General features: G+C 43.1%; 1 protein-coding gene across 1 annotated transcript in view; it reads right to left on the bottom strand.

Moving 5' to 3' along the window:
- The window catches only part of LOC139417975 (leucine-rich melanocyte differentiation-associated protein-like), a 420,419-nt gene that overhangs the window by 315,406 nt on the left and 87,846 nt on the right, over positions 1-17,167 (bottom strand). The gene's annotated exons all lie outside the window — the stretch shown is intronic.

Genomic DNA, 17,167 nt, shown 5'->3' with positions numbered 1-17,167 from the left:
CCCATGTCCTATTCCCAACTCTCCCCTGCCCCTGTCCTATCCCCACCTCTCCCCTGCCCCTACCCCTGTCCAATCCCCACCTCTCCCCTACCCCTGTCCTATCCCCACCTCTCCCTTGCCCATGTCCTATCCCCACCTCTCCCCTGCCCCTGTCCTATCCCCACCTCTCCCCTCTCCCTGTCCTATTCCCACCTCTCCCCTCTCCCTGTCCTATTCCCACCTCTCCCCTCTCCCTGTCCTATTCCCACCTCTCCCCTACCCTCCCCTCTCCTCTACCCTGCTCTCTGGACAGCTTTTTACAGTGGGCAGGGTCAACCCCCAGGTTTTACCAGTGAGGGTCAGGCCTCTGAACTTGTGACCTCCTGGAGTGGGTTGGGTTGAGGGGGGATTGGAGAAAGGGTGTGGCCCATCCACTCAACAACACAAAACACAATGCATGCAATACCAGAACAGCAGAAAAGCACCTCATATCATCTCTTCGTGGGAGGAACCATCCCTCTTTCCAACCCTTTTGTAGTCTCACTCACAGCCACCCCCCCCCCTTACCCCCTACACCATAAATCATGATAATTACTTGACTGATAGGATAAATGTGAAACAGTAAGGTGGAGAAGAGAGGAGAGACCTGGAAAGGGAGTCTGGGAGGTTCCCGCGCTGGGTTACAGTTCTGCTTGGCTTGTGTTTTCACTCTGTCATCCATCCTGAGTCACGGTGTAAATCTATTGGCCCATTTTTTGTAAGTTGTTTATGAAGATGTGGACAAGCTGAGGGGGAGTGGGGACAAACAGTGTTACTGACTGACTGACATAGACCGGTTGTCTATCTGATTCCAGGCCAGCTCATCAGTCTTCCCTCTGGGGGTTCCATTTTTTAAATGTTTTAAATCTAACCTTTATTTAACTAGGCAAGTCAGTTAAGAACAAATTCTTATTTACAATGACGGCCTACCGGGGAACAGTGGGTTAACTGCCTTCTTCAGGGGCAGAACGACAGATTTTTACCTTGTCAGCTCAGGGATTCAATCTAGCAACCTTTTGGTTACTAGTCCAACGCTCTAACCGCTAGGCTACATGCCGTCTATTTGGGCTGGGTTCGTAAAGGAAACGTACTGACAGACTTGGGATCATCAGGTTGCTGTGTTAAGATGCAGATGATTGGTTACTGAAAAATGTATGTGTGGTTTTGAAATGGGAGTAAGGCACTTAGGCAACAGAACAAAACTGACATCAAAGTTGATTCATGAATGTTTATGTATAATGAAAAAATAAGATATAAATGTCAGTCTACCATCATTTTTTAGCAATATAAGTACCGGTTTTCACTTTTTGAGTTAAAGAGAACAAAATCAATACTATCCCAGAAATCACTTCTGTCAGTTTTATAACTGAAATTTGTATATTTCATTACAATGTGAATACCAAACTTCAAGCAAATTGCAAAACCCTAAAACTCACAACCACAGAGCAGCATGCCAAACACTGAAAAGGTCGTTCACACAGAATAACAATCCTTCCAAGAGTACACTCACACACTGCCTTCTGGGTAATTACAGTTCTTTGTGTTTTCTCTTTGCTTGTTCCGTCTCAAAAGCGAACAACCTCTCATTATTCACGGCTTGAGTCAGGCCTTTTCCCTTCAGCGGGGCAAATTACACACGAAAGGGACAGCTCTCAGAGAGAGGAGAGGAGCGGCAGCATCCCCAGCTTCCAGTAAGTGCAGTATTAAATCATGAGGGGGCAAGGAGGGAGAGGGACACTGACTGACTACAGCCCTGCAGTCCTGTTGCCTGTTGACTTTGTGGCAAGGGCAGTTCAGCCAACAGCCATGGATACACTGTAGTACTGTGGTACAGGGAGTTCAATGCAGCCTACTGTGCTCCATGTTCGCACCAAAAATACTAATTCTAACCTGTAACATTGTAAAGCAATTGTCTTGTAATTGTTAGGTGCAAATGTGCCATCCATTGATGTTCTAATTCTCAGACAGTGACATGTAGGTGAACTCTGGGTGAACAGGATCTATTTCTCTACAAGCCCTCAGCATCTTACTCTGCCACCAGGGAGACTGAAGCAGGCACACACACACACACACACACTGAAGTGTCTGTCCTATATCTAGGAGATACTGCACAATAAAGCTCAGGAAATATTTTTGTTTTTTGGACACATATTTAACCCCTTTGTTTGTTGACACAAAACTACCTCCATACATCGCTTCATTTAAAAAAAATCAGTACCGGGTTACCGATAATCTGAATGGACATATTAGTTTGTAGCCCAAAACGGTCGGGACGCTACAGACAGAAGTTGGCACATCGGTGGTACCGGCTTCAGACGAGTCCCGTGGGTCGGAGAACACCATCGTGTTCGTGAGGGTCTCATTTTGAGAAGATGGATTTTCTGGATGTTTCATGGTCTGACAAACACCACTGTAGCTCAGCCACCTTCCACCACAGCTGCAGAAGGCCGACTTGGATGGACGCGGTGGATTTAGACCAGTCCAGATATCTCTTAAACTGACGCATTTTGATGGGATTTCTTTGATATGTTACGCACAGGTGCGTCAATAGGATCTTAAGGATAAATGAATACTGGCGGACTCCCTTCCAATATATCTTAACATGGGACGTATCATATACCAAGCCCCGCTACAGTCCTGACAACCTCTAGGTGTTGATACCACCTCTCAATGGGCAGCTGACTTGGCATCTTGTCCTCTGTAGAGAGAGTGTACACGCCAGGACACCAACCAACCATGTGTTTGTCAAGTTTATATATACACACACCCAACAGAACGAGGCCACTTATACGAGCAACACACGTGCCATTGTCCTGTTGCTGCACCCAATCTAATAACAGCAAGTCTATAACATCGCTTTCATTGCTCAGGCACTGCTTTAATTGGCTAAATTACATCAAAGCATTCTCCATGTCTTGTGCGGGCTTGTTACACTGACTTTAGGGCTGAAAACATGTTGGGGAAATCAAAGTGTGATAGGTATCAACAACAGAAAGACCATTGTGAGCGTTGGTTAGAGGCATTCAAAACAGCCATGAACCTGGCACAGGTGTGGCTGCTTCAAAGGAACTCAAAGCAATCTCGCCTGGTTTCCTTTTTGGTGTAAACATTGGGCTAGAAGTCATACACGATAGCTGGAGATTAACGGTCACCTTTCAGTAAGAGGTCACTTTACAGAGGAAGGCTCACACAATGTAAGACCATGTTAGAAAACAGAAAACACCCAACCCTCCAAAATGTTTCTATCTTCTACAAGTGTCTACTGTTTCCATTTTCTACTGCTGTTAAATCTCCAATGTTTTTCTTTCATTAAGCCCATCCTCCTCCTGCCCTACGCCCGACTCCACTCTCCTTCACCTTACCAAATATGGCCCTGACTCCACTCTCCTTCACATTACCACATATGGCCCTGACTCCACTCTCCTTCACATTGCCACATATGGCCCTGACTCCACTCTCCTTCACATTACCACATATGGCCATGACTCCACTCTCCTTCACATTACCAAACATGGCCATGACTCCACATTACCACATACGGCCCTAACTCCACTCTCCTTCACATTACCACATTGTTTTACATTTTATTTCACCTTTATTTATCCAGGTAGGCCAGTTGAGAACACGTTTTCATATACAACTGTGACCTGGCCAAGATGAAGCAAAGCAGTGTGACAAAAACAACAAAACAGAGTTACAGATGGGATAAACAAATCAATAACACAATAGAAACATCTGTAAACAGTGTGTGCAAATGAAGTAAGGAGGTAAGGCAATAAATAGGCCAATAGTGGCGAAGTAGTTACAATTTAGCAATTTACACTGGAGTGATACAGTTGAAGTCGGAAGATTACATACACTTAGGTTGGAGTCATTAAAACTCGTTTTCAACCACTCCACAAATTTCTTGTTAACAAACTATAGTTTTGGCAAGTCGGTTAGGACATCTGCTTTGTGCATGACACAAGTCATTTTTCCAACAATTGTTTACAGACAGATTATTTCACTTATAATTCACTGTATCACAATTCCAGTGGGTCAGAAGTTTACATACACTAAGTTGACTGTGCCTTTAAACAGCTTGGAAAATTCCAGAAAATAATGTCATGGTTTTAGAAGCTTCTGATAGGCTAATTGACATCATTTGAGTCAATTGGAGGTGTACCTGTGAATGTATTTCAAGGTCTATCTTCCAACTCACTGCATCTTTGCTTGACATCATAGGAAAATAAAAATAAATCTGCCAAGAACTCCAAGAGAATGATTTATTCCAGTTTTTATTTATTTCATCACATTCCCAGTGGGTCAGAAGTTTACATACACTCAATTAGTATTTGGTAGCATTGCCTTTAAATTGTTAACTTGGGTTAAGCATTTCGGGTAGCCTTCCACAAGCTTCCCACAATAAGTTGGATGAATTTTGGCCCATTCCTCCCGACAGAGCTGGTGTAACTGAGTCAGGTTTTTAGGCATCCTTGCTTGCACACGCTTTTTCAGTTATGCCCACATATTTTCTATAGGATGAGGCCAGGGCTTTGTGATTGCCACTCCAATACCTTGACTTTGTTGTCCTTAAGCCATTTTCCACAACTTTGGAAGTATGCTTGGGGTCATTGTCCATGGGAAGACCCATTTGCGACCAAGCTTTAACTTGACTGATGTCTGATGTCTCAAGACTGATGTCTTGAGATGTTGCTTCAATATATCCACATCATTTTCCTCCTCATGATGCCATCTATTTTGGGGAGTGCACCAGTCCCTCCTGCAGCAAAGCACCCCCACAACAAGATGCTGCCACCCCCATGCTTCACGGTTGGGATGGTGTTCTTCGGCTTGCAAGCCTCCCCCTTTTCCTCTAAACATAACGATGGTCATTATGGCCAAACAGTTCTATTTTTGTTTCATCAGACCAGAGGACATTTCTCCAAAAAGTACGATCTTTGTCCCCATGTGCAGTTCCAAACCATAATCTGCCTTTTTTATGGCGGGTTTGAAGCAGTGGCTTCTTCCTTTCTGAGCGGTCTTCCAGGTTATGTCGATATAGGACAAATTTTACTGTGTATATAGATACTTTGGTACCTGTTTCCTCCAGCATCTTCACAATGTCTGTTGTTCTGGGATTGACTTGCACTTTTCGCACCAAAGTACGTTCATCTCTAGGAGACAGAACGTGTCTCCTTCCTGAGCGGTATGATGGCTGCGCGGTCCCATGGTGTTTATACTTGCGTACTATTGTTTGTACAGATGAACATGGTACCTTCAGGCGTTTGGAAATTTCTCCCAAGGATGAACCAGACTTGTGGAGGTCTACAATGTTATTTCTGAGGTCTTGGCTGATTTATTTTGATTTTCCCATGATGTCAAGCAATAAGGCACTGAGTTTGACGGTAGGACTTGATATACATCCACAGGTACACCTCCAATTGACTAACATTATGTCAATTAGCCTATCAGAAGCGTCTAAAGCCATGACATAATTTTATGAAATTTTACAAGCTGTTTAAAGGCACAGTCAACTTTGTGTATGTAAACTTCTGACCCACTGGAATTGTGATACAGTGAATTATAAGTGAAATAATCTGTCTGTAAACAATTGTTGGAAAATTTACTTGTATCATGCACACAGTAGATGTCCTAACCGACTTGCCAAAACAATAGTTTGTTAACAAGAAATTTGTGGAGTGGTTGAAAAACAAGTTTAATTGACTCCAACCTAAGTGTATGTAAACTTCCGACTTCAATTGTATATCTGTTCTTAGTTCAATTTCTTTTTGAAAGGGGCATGCTTATTTAAGAACAACCAGGCATCCTTTTAAAGAACAACCAGGCATCCTCTACTGACCGGATGAGGTCAATATCCTTCCAGGATAACCGAGCCAGGTCAATAAGAAAGGCCTGCTCACAGAAGTGTTTTAGGGAGCGTTTGACAGAGATGAGGGGTGGTCGTTTGACCGCGGGCCCATAACGGACGCAGGCAATGACTCCACTCTTCTACACATTACCACATATGGCCCTGACTCCACTCTCCTTCACATTACCACATATGGCCCTGACTCCACTCCCCTTCACATTACCACAACTGGCCCTGACAACATTCTCCTTCACATTACCACATATGGGGATTATCATGATAATACAAGCTGATACTAGACAATTGATCTAACTGATTTACTTTCTGCCTCAGAAAAACCTGCCAATACAATCAACCAGAAATTAATGAGCTGTCCAACCGCTCAGTTGTGCACCGGGGCCTCCCACTCATCTTTCTATTCTGGTTAGGGCCAGTTTGTGCTGTTCTGTGAAGGGAGTAGTTCACAGCGTTGTACGAGATCTTCAGTTTCTTGGCAATTTCTCGCATTGAATAGCCTTAATTTCTTAGAACAAGAATAGACTGACGAGTTTCGGAAGAAAGGGCTTTGATTCTGGCTATTTTGAGCCTGTAATCGAACCCACAAATGATGATGCTCCAGATACTCAACTAGTCTAAAGAAGGCCAGTTTTATTGCTTCTTTAACGAGAACAACAGTTTTCAGCTGTGCTAACATAATTGCAAAAGGGTACTCTAATGATCAATTAGCCTTTTAAAATTATAGACTTGGATTAGCTAACACAACATGCCATTGGAACACAGGAGTGATGGTTGCTGATAATGAGCCTCTGTACCTCTATGTAGATATTCCATTTTTTTTTTTTTATCAGCTGTTTCCAGCTACAATAGTCATTTACAACAGCAACAATGTCTACACTGTATTTCTGATCAATTGGATGTTATTTTAATGGAAAAAATGTGATTTTCTTTCAAAAACAAGGACATTTCTAAGTGACCCCAAACTTTTGAACGATAGTGTAGGTCCTGGTTGCAACGGCATACACACATAAGCTCCGTGGCTGAGCTTACTTTACACCATCACAACACTCTGAGGAAACACAATGGTACACTACTAAAACTGTTAACACTGTGTGAGCGGCGATGCATTTCCCCTCACACGCTACTCAATGCTACTCCATTTTCAGTATTAACGTCACTGAACCAGAGTTCAGAGTTCACAATGAATCCATTCCTTTCCTCTTCTCCTTCTGTCAGACCATTACAGACAGGACATGCTGACATCAGCACATACTAATGGTAGATTTAAGCAATAAGGCCAGAAGAGGTGTGGTATATGACCAATATACAATGGCTAAGGGCTGTTCTTATGCACTACGCAACGCGACATATACCACAACCCCCCGTGGTGCCTATTATAAACGGTTTACCAACGTAATTAGAGCAGTAAAAATAAATGTTGGTGGTATCCGTGGTATATGGTCTGATATACCACGGCTGTCAACCAAACAGCATTCAGGGCTCAAACCACCCAGTTAATAATATGTGACTCACTACCTGGATTCGGTCTTATGTAGCAAAATTTGAAATTGTGTTTTTACATTATTTAAAAGTGGAGACTCAGAGCTACAAAATGGTAATTAATACACTGCATTTGAGGAACAATGGGAAATTAATACTGCTTTGAAAGTTGACCAACTTGTAAACTCATTTTTGAGAAAATCGCCTTTGAATGTTTTGCTATCTAGTAAAGAGCTCTTCTTTGTCTACACCCATTCAACATCGTTCACACAATCACCCTAAGCTTTAGCCCCATCCATCTCGCTTCGCTCTCGAAGCACACACTTGACGCTCTGGCCGATGATTTGCTTAAACTCTGGATAACATGAAAACAGCCTAACCAGCTCTGCTGGCAACAATTTCATTAAGCTTTTTTGCAGACATTTATTCACACCAGCCATATTCATCAGGTGTTGTACACACATCACGTAACGTTAGCTAATTAAACAATAAAGAGTATAAACAATTCCACAGTGCTGGGAGCTAACCAACCATGTTCAATGTCAGCTAGCTAGCATTATGCTCTAACTAGAACAGCAAATGGCTCTGGGAAACGAATAATAACATCAGCTAGGGAGCCAACCAGCTAACGTTAGCTAGCTAACATTACACTTTAGCTTGAAATGAAACCACTTTCTGTCAAAATTAGAAAATGTGTAATATCTGTAAATGTAACGTTAGCTAGCTAGCGCTAGACTATCTTACCTGATTACATCATCGTGCATGGACATGTCTTCCTGTCAAGAATGCCATGCCACGGTTGCCCTTATTTTGAAGACGTAATCCGGAGACCGGTGTTTCCTCCATCTCTTCAGCTATCATACTCTAATTCCACTGATTTAAAAACACTTATGCAGCTCCACTACACAATACATTTTTTCTAAAAAGCAGCATTCAACAGGATTACCAACACAGACTGACAAACTTCTATGGCAAACCAATCCGAACACCTCTCTCGGCATGTCCAGCCCACTCATTATCTCAACCAATCATGGCTAGTGGGAAGGTTGCTCACTTTTTCTGTGGCTTAACCAACAAGGCTCATAATTTAACAATTGTATTTGTATTTACATATGGCATACAAATATGTTATTAAGGCACATGAAAGTTTACATGTTCAAGAAGGCATTTCTCCCAAAAAAGGCATTTTGATAAAAAATATTTTTTTTTACGTTCAAACGGTTCTCCTGTGAAGTCGTGACTTGCGACATATGCCTAGTTTCCTGAATCGGTTCACATATACACTATATCCAGAGCTTCAGTTTACAAAGCAGTGTTGGTAAATATCTGCATAAAGGCCTATAGTTAATCATGCATCTGGTTGGTACTCTGGGGACTGGGATGGATAATCAATCACAAAGATGCTACTGGTATACTGCTGAGGCTAAGCTGTTTCAGAACATCTTCATCGGGGACGTATTATAGTGTTGATTCAGGTTCTCTTCATCAGGGAGGTATTATAATGTTGATTCAGGTTCTCTTCATCAGGGAGGTATTATAGTGTTGATTCAGGTTCTCTTCATCAGGGAGGTATTATAATGTTGATTCAGGTTCTCTTCATCAGGGAGGTATTATAGTGTTGATTCAGGTTCTCTTCATCAGGGAGGTATTATAATGTTGATTCAGGTTCTCTTCATCAGGGAGGTATTATAGTGTTGATTCAGGTTCCTTCTCTTCATCAGGGAGGTATTATAGTGTTGATTCAGGTTCCCTTCATCAGGGAGGTATTATAATGTTGATTCAGGTTCCCTTCATCAGGGAGGTATTATAGTGTTGATTCAGGTTCCTTCTCTTCATCAGGGAGGTATTATAGTGTTGATTCAGGTTCATTCCCTTCATCAGGTAGGTATTATAGTGTTGATTCAGGTTCCTTCTCTTTCACATGATCCTCATTGTGTTCATGGATGAAAAGGACCAAATTTGGCATACTATACTTTCTATACTGTATAGGTTACCTAATTGCATGTATTGTAGAGTTCTATATAGAAAGACACACAATCACGAATATACGTAGCTATACATGCATACAGCTTTACTACACTGTATGGTTTTTACACAGCAAACTAATTCATGAGCAACACAAGCCAGTAGAGGAGCAGGAAGTGAAACATTAAAGAACAGCTGTATTAGATGTGATATTAATTCTACCCAGCATGTTCTCTGGGGGTCCACATTTAAACAGATCACGTTGGGAGGAGAGATCCATTACCCATCACAAGCCCCCCATTTGTCCCTAATACTGAATCCCAATGGCTGGCAGACGTGCTACACTTTCCAATGCATCAGGGTTATTTATGACTTGACATTATAAAAGTAAGTTGTATCATTTATGGCACTAGATTAATGCAGTGCCTTCCGTGCACTGTCTGTTTGAGAGATCCAAAGTGAGATAGCCGCATGCCAAAACTATGCCGCCAACCCCATTTAAAAAGCAGCCGAGGCAAAACCACCAGCTTGATTTACGACTGTAAATTAAAAGGAATGAAAAATGTATGACTGCAATTGTGTCATAAAACTATAACAGAACTTTGAAGTTTGAGGTTTTTTTCTGTCCCTTTTGGCTGTAAGCGATGCAAGATTATTTAATGTCATGAAAACGTCAAAACTCCCTCGTTTGGAAAATACATCCCACATAAACAAATAGGCCTATCAACTAAACAGTGCTAACCGTGTACTGTACTAAAGGTGGGAGGTTCATTTATTGACAGCGCTAATGAACAGTTGCTGTTTCAGTGTTCAATGCCTTAGATCCAAATATATACGCTAGCTAAGTGCGCATTCAGGCTCTGTTGTGCATGAAAGCTGAGCCCCCGCTGGCGTTTGAGGCAGGGTGCCAGGCCATGATTGAATGAAAGCCCATCCTTGACTGACAAATTATATATTAAGCCTCCCGTCAGCGGAGGAGGGATGGTGGAGGGAAGTCAGCCATGTCAGATACCTGCTCCATCCAGCACAACCTCCACTTGTCAATCTAAGCCAGGCCTCTAAACAAGATCTGAAATGTTAAAAGGCCTTATGCTCCCTAGTTTTTCACATCCAGCACGTGTCCCAGTCCGGGGCACTTAAACATCCCAACCATGTGACGGGGAGAAAATAGTGTCTGCCTGCCATGAGGATCATATTTAGAAGTGAGGGAGCATTTGTTGGGGCTGATGGGTGTATGGTCTGGTTCCCTCCCTGTGGGATAGAAGATATTAGAGAAGCTAAAATGATAGAGGATTGAGTCCAGAATATGAAATGTTGAAGAATGACACCAAGAGTAATATATCATAGGATATTGAGTAAGTATTTTGTACTGAGTCATACCGAGAGTAGTGTGTGTATGCAGGCATGCATGAGTGTCCATGTCCATGCCTGTGTTAGTGTGTACTAGGGGGTACTATGTAGTGGGCAGGTGTGAGTAGGGCTGGCACAACTACTCTATAGCTGTGTAACCAACAGCTGTCGATGAAGACATGAAAATAAAACAACCGTCAAAATTGTGTGTGTGGAATGAACAGCTGACTGAAGACGGGACGACCGGGCATTCGTGCGGTTCAGCAGACTCAACCCCACACACCCCCACACCCCACAATGCAGCAGCAGCAGCACACAGAAATATAATGAATAGAACAGGCTTGGAACCGCTAACCCTGGCAATTTGATTGGTAAACTCATGGGTGCACTCACAATGGCTGCCAGGTATTGTGAAGCAATCAATTCCATGGTAATGTAGAATGTTCATTCAAATTACATTAACTGATGTGGCTCATGCAATGCAATGGTTCTTTGTAATGTCAGTTGAGTTGAATCAACAAATCAGAGCACATATTTTACTTCCTGCTTTGTTACTATGGGTACACTTGCAATGGCCTCCTGTCCACCGATTATTACCTAATTACTTGAATGGGGACGTTCGTTCTATTCCTTCTATTTCTATGCAGTCAGGAGTAGAGTAGAGAAGAAAATTTGTGTCCCCCTCCCCAAAAAAATCTATATTTTTTGCTATTCCAATGGTTATTGCATTGACATTGGTCAATTTGCTGGGCAATTACCATCATCAAAATTCCATGACGGTCACAGCCCTAGGTGGGAGTGACTCTCTCCCCTGTCCTGGGTGAGTGTTGATTGTGGATGATTAATGGGCTGGAGTACCAGGCAGAGAAAGGTCATCTCCTGGGTTGGAGAGGGAGAATCTACACTGGGAGTAATTAAGACACTGTGTAAGCATGACTAATACACACACTTATGCATGGGTGCGCACATACATACATACACAGACACAATTGGAGGGATGGGGGGAGAGAGAGAGAGAGAGATAGTAAAGCCCTTAAATTGAAATTGAATGGAATTACAGTGCTTGACTTCTGAAATAGGTGCTCTGTGTGTGTATATATACACACATACAAGTATGTCATGTCTTTGTTAATGTTTTAAATGTATGAACATTGTAAAGTATTTTTTGTCTGTAATGTATTTTTCGTTGTGTCAGACCCCAGGAAGACTAGCTGTCTCTAATGGGGATGGTAATATAATCATAAACCAGCTACCAGATATCTGCATCCCAAATGGCACCCTATTCCCTATTTCACCACAGTGTAATGCTTACTAACTAGCTGTGTTTATCATCATAGCAGCTATTATTCCAATAAAGAGTTTAGTTGACTACATGTTCAAAGGAGATCCGAACAGACCAGCCAGGCACAGGATTCCATGGAGGGAGGGAGAGAGAAAAACATATATATAGCACCAGACAAAAGTTTGGACATGACTACTCATTCAATGTTTTTACTTTATTTTTACTATTTTCTACATTGTAGAATAATAGTGAAGACATCAAAACTATGAAATAACACATATGGAATCATGTAGTAACAAAAAAAAGTGCTAAACAAATCTAAATATATTTTAGATTTTCATTCTTCAAAGTAGCCACCCTTTGCCTTCATGACAGCTTTGCACACTCTTGGCATTCTCTCAACCAGCATCACCTGGAATGCTTTTCCAACAGTCTTGAAGGAGTTCCTTCACCCTGTGGTCCAACTCATCACAAACCCTCTCAATTGGGTTGAGGTTGGGTGATTGTGGAGGTCAGGTCATCTGATGCAGCACACCATCACTCTCCTTCTTGGTCAAATAGCCCTTACCCTTGGGTCATTGTCCTGTTGAAAAACAAATTATAGTACCACTAAGCGCAAACCAAATGGGATGGCGTATCGCTGCAGAATGCTGTGGTAGCCATGCTGGTTAAGCGTGCCTTGAATTCTAAATAAATAACTGACATTGTCACCAGCAAAGCCCACACCCCCATCACACCTCCTCCTCCATGCTTCATGGTGGGAACCACACACGCGGAGATCATCCGTTCACCTACTCTGAGTCCAAAAGGACAGATTTCCACCAGTCTAATGTCCATTGCTCGTGTTTCTTGTCCCAAGCAAGTCTCTTATTATTATTGGTGTCCTTTAGTAGTGGTTTGTTTCTTTGCAGCAATTTAACCATGAAGGCCTGATTCACACAGTCTCCTCTGAACAGTTGATGTTGAGAAGTGTCTGTTACCTTAACTTTGTGAAGCATTTATTTGGGCTGCAATTTCTGAGGCTGGTAACTCTAATGAACTTATCCTCTGCAGCAGAGGTAACTCTGGGTCTTCCATTCCTGTGGTGGTCTTCATGAGAGCTAGTTTCATCATAGCGCTTGATGGTTTTGCGACTGCATTTGAAGTAACATTCAAAGTTCTTGAAATTTTCAGGATGACTGACCTTCATGTCTTAAAGTAATGATGGAGTGTCATTTCTCTTTGATTATTTGAGCTGTTCTTGCCATAATATGGACTTGGTCTTTTACCAAATAAGGCTATCTTCTGTGTACCAACCCTACCTCGTCACAAAACAACTGATTGGCTCAAACGCATTAAGAAGCAAATAAATTAACTTTTAACAAGGCACACCTGTTAATTGACATGCATTCCAGGTGACTACCTCATGAAGTTGGTTGAGAGAATGCCAAGAGTGTGCAAAGCTGTCATCAAGGCAAAGGGTGGCTACTTTGAAGAATCTCAAATATAAAAAACACTTTTTTGGTTACTACATGATTCCATGTGTTATTTCATAGTAACCCTGGAATGAGTAGGTGTGTCCAAACTTTTGACTGGTACTGAATATATTTATATTCTAGGTTTTTAACATACAAGCCATTGAAAGATCACCAGACGTCAACCTCAGATGACCTTGGGTGATTACATCAATCTACATCAATACTAGTCTGTGCTCGTCTTACTCCTCTGCTTCATGTTTCATGTGGTGTGGATGCTTTGGTAACACTTTCAATTTCAATGAGGTTATACCAGGGTCAGCATGGTGAAATACACTGAGCAGGTGTTCTGTTGTAACCTGTAACATGCAGGCAGTTATACAGTGCCCAGTTATATATTTGCGCCCTTTCTGATTATCTCTATTTTTCAGCCCTAAAGCATCACACTACCACCACCGTGCTTGACCGTTGGTATGAGGTTCTTACTGTAGAATGCAGTGTTTGGTGTTTGCCAGGCATAATGGGACCCATGTCATCCAAAAAGTAGTTTTGACAAAATCAAAAAGAACCTTGAACCACCTGGATGATCATCCAGACTCTTGGAAGAATGTTCTCTGAAACAGATGTTTAAAAAATATACATTTTTGGATGACATTGGTCCTAACTTAAACCAATACAGGATATACATTGTTGGAAAAGTAAATGTTTAAGGCCTCCCGAGTGGTGCAGTGGTCGGCAGGGATGTCCTTGTCCCATAGCGCACTAGCGACTCCTGTGGCGGGCCGGGTGCACGCTGCCCGGTCGCCAGGTGTACAGTGTTTCCTCCGACACATTGGTGTGGCTGGCTTCCGGGTTAAGTGGGCATTGTGTCAAGAAGCAGTGCGGCTTGGTTGGATTGTGTTTCGGTGGACGCATGGCTCTCGACCTTCGGCTCTCCCAAGTTCGTACGGGAGTTGCAGCGATGAGACAAGACTAACTACCAATTGGATACCACAAAATTGTGGAGAAAAAGGGGTCATTTAAAAAAAAGAATTTAAAAAAAAGTTAATGTTTAAATAACATTCAACTGTCAAACCTCTCTCTCCTTCCCGGTCTCTGCTCACTCTTTCCTTTCCTGTTTCCCTCCCTATCTCTCTCTCTCCTCACTTGCTTTCCTCCCCTCTCTCCCTCCCTGTATTGTCTCTTGTTATGTGACAGGGGTCTACAGAAGGATTAGCCTCATGGTGCAGAGGAGGACTCTGGGAGACAGGTGTCACAACGCTCCAGTAACCACAGCCTAACCTTTGCTTATCACCTCTCTTGTTCTGTTGCAATCCTCCGTCTAATTCACAAGTCCCATCCTGTATTAAACACCATAATAAGGGTTTTAAAGTTCCACGACAAGCAACTCCCTGGCTCAACCATCTCGGTAGCACTTTATTTGAAGTGTACCTAAATAAGGACTTCATAACACATTCATGAGCAGTACATGGGCATTTCAGTGTTACCACCGTCTCATTGGATGAGTGTTAAGTGATCTGAAACTGGGTTAGCTTTATTCTACTGTACTTACAGTACTATAACTCATTATGAGAGGGGCTTAGGGAGCTGCAGCTGCTAAGAGCTCAGAGCATGGGGAACTGGAGATAGACACCGTGGAGTGTACGAGCCAGGAGGAGAGGAGTGTTGACACTAGCCCAGTGTGACAGGGTACAGCTGGGAGAAACTCCATAGCCAAGTCCCACTATTCTAACATGGTCTCCTGTTCTAATGCTACAGTCATGTCCCACTATTCTAACATGGTTCCTGTCCTAACATTACAGTAATTTCCCACTATTCTAACATGGTCTCCTGTCCTAACATTACAGTCATTTCCCACTATTCTAACATGGTCTCCTGTCCTAATGCTACAGTCATGTCCCACTATTCTAACATGGTCTCCCATTCTCATCTCCTATCCCTAGAATAACTGTTCAAGCATTGCTCCGAAGAGCGAGTCTTCCATATTGCTTTTTCGAGATGGCTGCCTTTTATACAGATCCTTATCCCCTCTACCCTCAGAATGATTATGATAAACTGCTGCCAGTATATGAGAGGTTAAATTAAAAATCACATTTTCACTGGTAGATGTTTGTGTATATGTTTGGTATATGTTTGTTGAATGAATCACCAGCTGGGGCTCACATACAGTATGAACATGATCGATAGCATGGTCTGACATGCAGTAGTCCCCCCCGCACACCTGTACTGTGCCATGATACCATTTCTTTTACATTCATTTCAGATCATATATTGGCCTATTCTTTTCATCAATCATTACAATGATGGCATAATGTACATTAATAGAGAACTAAACTGCCTAGAGACACCAACTACCAGTAGTCCAACAGTCTCTTCCTCCTGTCAGTCAGACATAAGTTTGTCTCCTCACATTAATAGTGAGTTAGGACATCAGGCCAGCGCTACTCAGCTCCATATGTCAACAAAGCGGAGGTCTAGCAGTGTTGACAGTCACCGAGCATCATAGTCTTTTACACGAGGCCTCTGGGAATCTCTAGCCGTCAGCTACAATAAGACCAGTGGGTAGGCCCCATATGGCCTGGGAATCCTGACCTTAAAAAACAAAGAGACCAGACAGAGAGATAAATTCCAGAGAGAGGGAGAGCAAGAGAGAGCAGAGAAAGAGAGAGAGAGAGACCAAAGAGAGAGAGAGAGAAACCAGAGAGAGAGAGAGCGAGGCCAGAGAGACCAGAGAGAGAGAGAGAGACCAGAGAGGGTGAGAGAGACCAGAGAGAGAGAGAGAGAGACCAGAGAAAGAGAGAGCCCAGAAAGTGAGACAAGAGAAAGAGACCAGAAAGAGAGACCAGAGAGAGCAAGACTAGAGAGATAGACAAAGAGAGAGAGAAAGACCAGAGAGAGAGACCAGAGCGAGAGAGACCAGAGAGAGAGAGACCAGAGCGAGAGAGACCAGAGAGAGACCAGAGAGAGTGAGAGAGACCAGAGAGACCAGAGAGAGCGAGAGAGACCAGAGAGAGCGAGACCAGAGAGAGACCAGAGAGAGCAAGACCAGAGAAAGAGAGACCAGAGACCAGATAGACCAGAGAGTAAGAGAGACCAGAGGGAGACCAGAGAGAGAGACCAGAGAGAGCGAGACAAGAGAAAGAGAGACCAGCGAGAGAGTGAGAGACCAGAGAGAGCAAGACCAGAGAGAGAGACAAAGAGAGAGAGAGAGACCAAAGAGAGAGAGAAACCAGAAAGAGAGACCAGAGAGAGAGACCAGAGACAGACAAGATAGAGAGAGAGACCAGATATCAGAGAGAGAGAGAGAGACCAAAGAGAGAGAGAGAGAAATGAGAGAGACCATAGCAAGAGACCAGAGAGAGACCAGAGCGAAAGAGAGACCAGAGCGAGAGACCAGAGAGAGAGAGAGACCAGAGCGAGAGGCCAGAGAGAGAGAGAGAGACCAGAGACCAGAGAGAGAGACCAGAGACAGATAAGAGAGAGACCAGAGAGAAAGAGACCAGAGCGAGAGAGAGAGACCAGAGAGAGAAGAGGGAGAGACCAGAGAGAGAGACCAGAGAGAGCGAGAGAGACCAGAGAGACGAGAGAGAGAGAGACCAGAGAGAGAGTTAGACCATAGAGAGAGAAACCAGAGAGAACAGAGAGAGACCAGAGAGAGAGACCAGAGAGAGAGACCAGCGAGAGCGAGAGATGAGAGAGAGACCAGAGAGAGAGAGATCAGAGAGAGAGAGAGAGACCAGAGAGACCAGA

Source organism: Oncorhynchus clarkii, chromosome 1 (assembly GCF_045791955.1).
Source record: "Oncorhynchus clarkii lewisi isolate Uvic-CL-2024 chromosome 1, UVic_Ocla_1.0, whole genome shotgun sequence".
Lineage (NCBI taxonomy): Eukaryota > Metazoa > Chordata > Actinopteri > Salmoniformes > Salmonidae > Oncorhynchus > Oncorhynchus clarkii.
Note: the sequence above shows the minus strand (reverse complement) of the source record. Positions and strands in the feature narration are given on the sequence as shown.